Here is a 7,296-nt window from a genome sequence, read left to right as displayed (position 1 = left end):
TATGACGGAGTGAAATGGGCTTTAACATCGCGTTCAAGATTATTGCACTCTCAGAGGTGAGGTGAGGTGAAATGGGGTTTGACGTTGCGTCCTAGTTAATTGCACTTATATAGCGACGTGCATGCACGTGTGTGTGTGTGTGGCTGCTTGTACTAGACCGGACTGATGCCGATTTATAGTGCTAGCTGACAGAGATACCATGCCGCAGTTTAACATGAATACCACACTCAGACACAGTATACTGACTCCGAGCCGACCAGTCCTTATTTTAGCCCCTCAATGCCGAGCGCCAGACAGGGTAACACCAAGTACCATCTTTTAACGTCTTTTGGTATGATGCGGCCGGGTATCGAACTCCGGGCCTTCCGATCTCCGGGCGGACGCTCTACCACTAGACCACGGAGGCGGTCTGCACTCTCAGAGCGATGCGTGTGTGTGTGTGTGTGTGTGTGTGTGTCTGCTTGTAGTCCGGATTAAATGCCGTGATAGCCCACTGAGAGGCCCGCCGTTCCGACTAGTTCATATTTTATCACTTCATACCGAGCATCAGGCAGGATATTATATAACAATTATATAAACCTACTGGCTGAAATTGTGGTAACACCTCGTTGGAGGTATTACAACGATTGTAACACCTCGCAGGAAACCCTTGATAGAACAAAAACTACGAACAGCCTACGAGACGCACGTGCACATTTCGTGCCACTGCGAGACGCACCTGCAGATTTCGCACCGTTGCGAAACCCACGTGCTGAGGTCACCGGTTACAATGAGCCGAGTTCACGACTGCAGGCGATATTTCATCTCCGATACAGGATATACATTTGAGAGTTTTTATAACAGTTATTTATTTAAAAAACTTTGTCTATGCGATGAGTCGGTTTATTAGTTGAACAAACCATTTTCCTCGGGATTACCAGCGATTGTAAACCCTGACATTCGGTGACATACCTCAGGGTTTACAATCGCTGGTAATCCCTCGTAGAAATGTTTTCTCCTGTACGTACAACCTTCTGCTGGTCTTCTGGTATGACGCGGCCAGGAATCGAACCCACAACCGTCCGCTCTCCGTGAGTACATCGATATCACGTAAGAGCTTGTTGATTGAAAATTCCCGAATACTCCTAACTAATAAAAGATATAGTATTAATATGTCTTTGTTGTTTTACGCCGCACACAGCAATATTCCAGCTACATGACGGTGGTCTGTAAATAGTCGAGTCTGGACCAGACAATCCAGTGGCTGATGCCATGAGCATCGATCTATGCAACAAGGACACTATGACATGCATCAACCAAGTCAGCGAGTCTGTCCACCCAATCCCGTTCGTTGCCTATTACGACAAGCAAGGGTTGCTGAAGATCAAGTCTAACCCGGATCTCCATGGGTCAATAGAAGAAGAAGAAGAAGGCGTATCCTGGCCTATAAACCTGACGTTTTCTTTTTTATATATTTTTATATATATCCAAGAAGATCATTTACATCAGTGTCCCTTTTGACACTAATATACATAATGTGTATTATTACTGTCTAAATAATGTTCAACACGTAGGAACAGAAGACTTTAAATAGGTTACGTCTCGCCCGCACAGTCATGCTCCGGTATTGACATGCGGTTCTCACGTTTTCAGTCCGTGTTGCCACTGTTTATATAGTACTGCACTTGTGTTTACAATGGGACGTTGTTTCAGTCAAGAGTCTGAACCCAACATGACTCAACACATTTAAAATCGTGATGAAGTAACTCGTTATAGCGATAAAACAGATTAACTGGTTTTGTCATGAACCGTTGCACCGAACTGGGCGGTGCACACTTGTACGTCGAATAATGCTGAAGCCGTAACGTCCTCTCTCTCTCTCTCTCTCTCTCTCTCTCTCTCTCTCTCTCTCTCTCTCTCTCTCTCTCTCTCTCTCTCTCTCTCTTTCTCTCTCTCGGTGATGATGATGATGACCATAGGTCTGGACGTCCCCCAACTTTCCGAACAATTTTGTTTTGCAATTCTAACAGTGGTGACAACTTGCAATTGATTTCGTAATTGTCTAAAGGTTTTCCAATCCGAGGGATAGTTTAAAATTCTCTTTTTTGCAGTTTTATGTTTACGGTTGCGTTAACGCACTAAACGGCGGATCTCATTGTTCATCCACAGATTGCCCGTACTTCTTACCGTAATAATTGTATTGGGGACGTAAACGTCGTAGCTTTTAAAAAGTATTGAATTGAAATCTGTAATTGCTTCATCTAATCAATTGCTATTAATTAACTCTTTCCCGTCATTACCATTGAGATCTGCTGATAGACGGTCAACATCGATAAGATTATAATTGAATATATTTCTGGTATATGAAAAACATTTTGGTTTAGGTATATTAATTCATACGTACACTGGTCAATGATCACTACAAACAGGATCAAGCACATCGAAGGTCGTTACAATACTATAACGTGAAACAAAGATCAAATCAAGTAGCGTACTAGAATGGTAGGTTATGCTAGTTGGTTCAGAGATTATCTGTTTTCAACCATATGTCAAGGGTAGGTATGCATTTTTTTGTGTATTTGCTTCAAGAAAATCGATGTTAAAATCTCGTGTTATAATTGTATCAATATTAAGATCTATGGCATTACCTATAGATGTGTCAATGAGATTCCAGTATTAGTTGTTTTCGTCTGCTCTACAGAAATTTCCAATTAATACACCACATTTTTGGATATGACCTGGACCCACGTGTACAAAGTGATCTTAGCGCTAAGATGATCTTAACACCCATACTTTAACATAGGCTTACGATAGTCTTAGCGCTTTGTGCAAGTGGGCCCCTGGATCCATAGAGCCTCAAGTCCAATTATAGTTAATTGGTCCATGTGTTCAAACTATTGTTTTTAAACTGTAAACATTGGTCCATGTGTTTAACGTGTAAACTATTCCTGACATATATTGCCCCACCACCTCTAGTGCTCCGATCAAGCCTAAACGGCAAATGATAGCCAGGAATAGAGACTTGGCTACCCAGAATGCCAGGATGTAACCACGTTTCTGTTATACAGATAATATCATGGTATTGAAATTCAATAGCTATGATGTCTATCTTATCCTAATGACTGCGTATATTTAGTTGAACTATGTTCAGATCAGATAGTCTATGAGGGTCTGGATTTGTGTGGATATCTCCACAGCAGAGTAACATAATCATTTGTAGGATAGCGTGGTAGAGAAGATGTGATGTATATAGAATACCCGCATTACAAAAAATGTAAACAATTATGGAATGTATGTGTGTTCTTTGAGTACATCGCTGTTGCAAATATGTCCATCGACTGCCTGTAATGTACAATATCAACCCCCATCGTCGAAGTTCATTTCAAGCCAAGTATTATATACAGACAGACAATCGGTGATTGGAAGTGAGTGAAAATGTGAAGACGTCTTCAAAAATACATTTAGAAATAACAGTGATGATATACAAGGTAATATTTGCACAATAGGGACAGTAAAACGCAAGGGTTTCTGGGGAAAATGTAAGTGATATATATTGGTAAATTGAACAGTAAGAATTAAGGATAAAATCAAAGTCACCATAATTTGGTGTAGAGTAATGAGAAACTGAGAGGGGGAAATGATGTAAGATATGTTTTCATAACAGATTGTGGGAACAGAAGTAATAGATAAATATAAAACAAACATAGATAGATAAATAAAATAATGATATGAAGATTATATCCATAGTCATCAATAAACAGAGCTCACGCCTGGGACAAGTCTAGGTTCAGCCACGCCTGGCCAATTTGCACGGACTCTGCACGTGCGCATGAAATGAACAGCGTAATCAAAATTAGCCTTCTAACTGGTTGGGATATCCTTCGAATATCAAGTAATATGCACCAATTTAAAGATTAAGAACATGATGGAGCAAACGTTCATGCGGACCATATCCAGGTTAGTTAAGAGTTTATCTGCTAATAAGACCAGAATACTAGGAATTATGCTATGCGCTGCGTTTGAAGATACATATGGCCCTTGTGGTATAATATGGGTTGATGATGCACATTGTATACATAGTTAATTATGCATAGCTATACCGAGTTAGAACGGCTGGTGAAGGGCAATAACGTCACATACCGAAAAGTAGCCTTCTTGTAACAACTGCCATAACGCATAAGCCACGGAGTGTCATATGGGTTGGTCTCCTCCTCACACGATGTTGACCTATACATTCGAGTACAATTGTAAACACACAATATACATTGTAATATATCAACTTAGATTTTATAGGTCACCGTGTCACCATATCAACACGTTCGAGTACAATGGTAAACTCACAATATGCATTGTAATATATAAACGTTGATTTTATAAGTCACCGTGTCACCACATCACACGTTCGAGTATAATGGTAAACTCACAATATACATTGTAATATATAAACGTTGATTTTATAAGTCACCGAGTCACCACATCACACGTTCGAGTACAATGGTAAACTTAAATATACATTGTAATACAGAAACGTTGATTTTATAAGTCACCGTGTCACCACATCACACGTTCGAGTACAATGGTAAACTCACAATATACATTGTAATATATAAACGTTGATTTTATAAGTCACCGTGTCACCACATCACACGTTCGAGTACAATGGTAAACTCTCAATATACATTGTAATACAGAAACGTTGATTTTATAAGTCACCGTGTCACCACATCACACGTTCGAGTACAATGGTAAACTCACAATATACATTGTAATATATAAACGTTGATTTTATAAGTCACCGTGTCACCACATCACACATTCGAGTACAATGGTAAACTTAGATATACATTGTAATACAGAAACGTTGATTTTATAAGTCACCGTGTCACCACATCACACGTTCGAGTACAATGGTAAACTCACAATATACATTGTAATATATAAACGTTGATTTTATAAGTCACCGTGTCACCACATCACACGTTCGAGTACAATGGTAAACTCACAATATACATTGTAATACAGAAACGTTGATTTTATAAGTCACCGTGTCACCACATCACACGTTCGAGTACAATGGTAAACTCACAATATACATTGTAATACAGAAACGTTGATTATATAAGTCACCGCGTCACCGCATCACACGTTCGAGTACAATGGTAAACTCACAATATAGACTGTAATATATAAACGTTGATTTTATAAGTCACCGTGTCACCACATCACACGTTCGAGTACAATGGTAAACTTAAATATACATTGTAATACAGAAACGTTGATTTTATAAGTCACCGTGTCACCACATCACACGTTCGAGTACAATGGTAAACTCACAATATACATTGTAATATATAAACGTTGATTTTATAAGTCACCGTGTCACCACATCACACGTTCGAGTACAATGGTAAACTCACAATATACATTGTAATATATAAACGTTGATTTTATAAGTCACCGTGTCACCACATCACACGTTCGAGTACAATGGTAAACTCACAATATACATTGTAATATATAAACGTTGATTTTATAAGTCACCGTGTCACCACATCACACGTTCGAGTACAATGGTAAACTCACAATATACATTGTAATACAGAAACGTTGATTTTATAAGTCACCGTGTCACCACATCACACGTTCGAGTACAATGGTAAACTTAAATATACATTGTAATACAGAAACGTTGATTATATAAGTCACCGCGTCACCGCATCACACGTTCGAGTACAATGCTAAACTCACAATATAGACTGTAATATATAAACGTTGATTTTATAAGTCACCGTGTCACCACATCACACGTTCGAGTACAATGGTAAACTTAAATATACATTGTAATACAGAAACGTTGATTTTATAAGTCACCGTGTCACCACATCACACGTTCGAGCACAATGGTAAACTCACAAAATACATTCCAATACATAAACGTCGATTTAATAAGTCACCATGTCACCACATTACCCGTTCGAGTACAATTGTAGACCTCATCATATCACCTCATCATAAGCATACCATCTCTTCATGTTGTATCAAGAACATCGGATCATAGTCATAAGTAGACCATCTCTTGATCTTGTATCAAGAACATCTCATCATAAGTGTACCACATCTTCATATTGTATTCAAAAACATCTCATCATAAGTATACCATCTCTTCATGTTGTATCAAGAACACCTCATCATAAGTATACTACATCTTCATCTTCTAACAAGAACATCTCATCATAAGTATACCGTCTCTTGATCTTGTATCAAGAACACCTCATCATAAGTATACCACATCTTCATCTTCTACCAAGAACATCCCATCATAAGCATACCATCTCTTCATGTTGTATCAAGAACATCGGATCATAATCATAAGTATACCATCTCTTGATCTTGTATCAAGAACATCTCATCATAAGTGTATCACATCTTCATATTGTATTAAAAAACATCTCATCATAAGTATACCATCTCTTCATGTTGTATCAAGAACATCTCATCAAAAGTATACCATATCTTCATGTCATATCCTTAACAGTTGTTTTTGACAAAGAGTTGCCAGGTAACCCCCCAAAGATATATGTTCAATTTAATCGTAATCTGTTGTAGATTAGAAAGCGACACCACACGGAAATCCGCGCGGCAAGTAATTTCTTGGAAATCAGCCTGAAATCTCCCATTATAGCGGTGGCAGGGTTTAGACGTAGAGTCAAAAATGCTGAACGGATGTATATATTTATCTTTTTAAAAACAAACCGGAGTTTTGTTATTTTGACGTTGTACTCATGAAGCAGGTGTTTTGAAATAATTCCTTAACGATAATACATATTAGGAATGACTTTCTCTCCATCCTGAACGTCGACCTGGCTTATCTTTACCTGCAGGACGACGACAGAGAGACTGCTTACTGTTGAGACCGATGATTATGTGGCCCTGGCACAGTGGTTAGTGTGAGTTTTACTTAAATGTGTGTGTTTTACTTAATTGTGTGTGTTTTACTGAATTGTGTGTGTTCAAGTTTGATAAGCTGTTTATCTGATATCGAACTTATACACTATTTTGATATGTTACCGGTGGTCATTGTTGTATGCATCGATGCGTAGGCTGTCGATAAATCGATGTTTTCACATACGCACGTCTTTTGTGCGAAGAGGCTTAATTTAAATAGATATCAGTAGAAACAATGATACCTCTTTTAAACCAATAAGAACTATGCATTCCTCCATGTCATTGTAGAATAATTAGCATACCATCTCTTCATGTTGTATCAAGAACATCTAATTATTAGAATGCCTTCTCAGATCTCTGCGTCTTCTCCTC

This window comes from Haliotis cracherodii, unplaced genomic scaffold (assembly GCF_022045235.1).
Source record: "Haliotis cracherodii isolate W230 unplaced genomic scaffold, xgHalCrac1.p SCAF_9, whole genome shotgun sequence".
NCBI lineage: Eukaryota > Metazoa > Mollusca > Gastropoda > Lepetellida > Haliotidae > Haliotis > Haliotis cracherodii.
Note: the sequence above shows the minus strand (reverse complement) of the source record.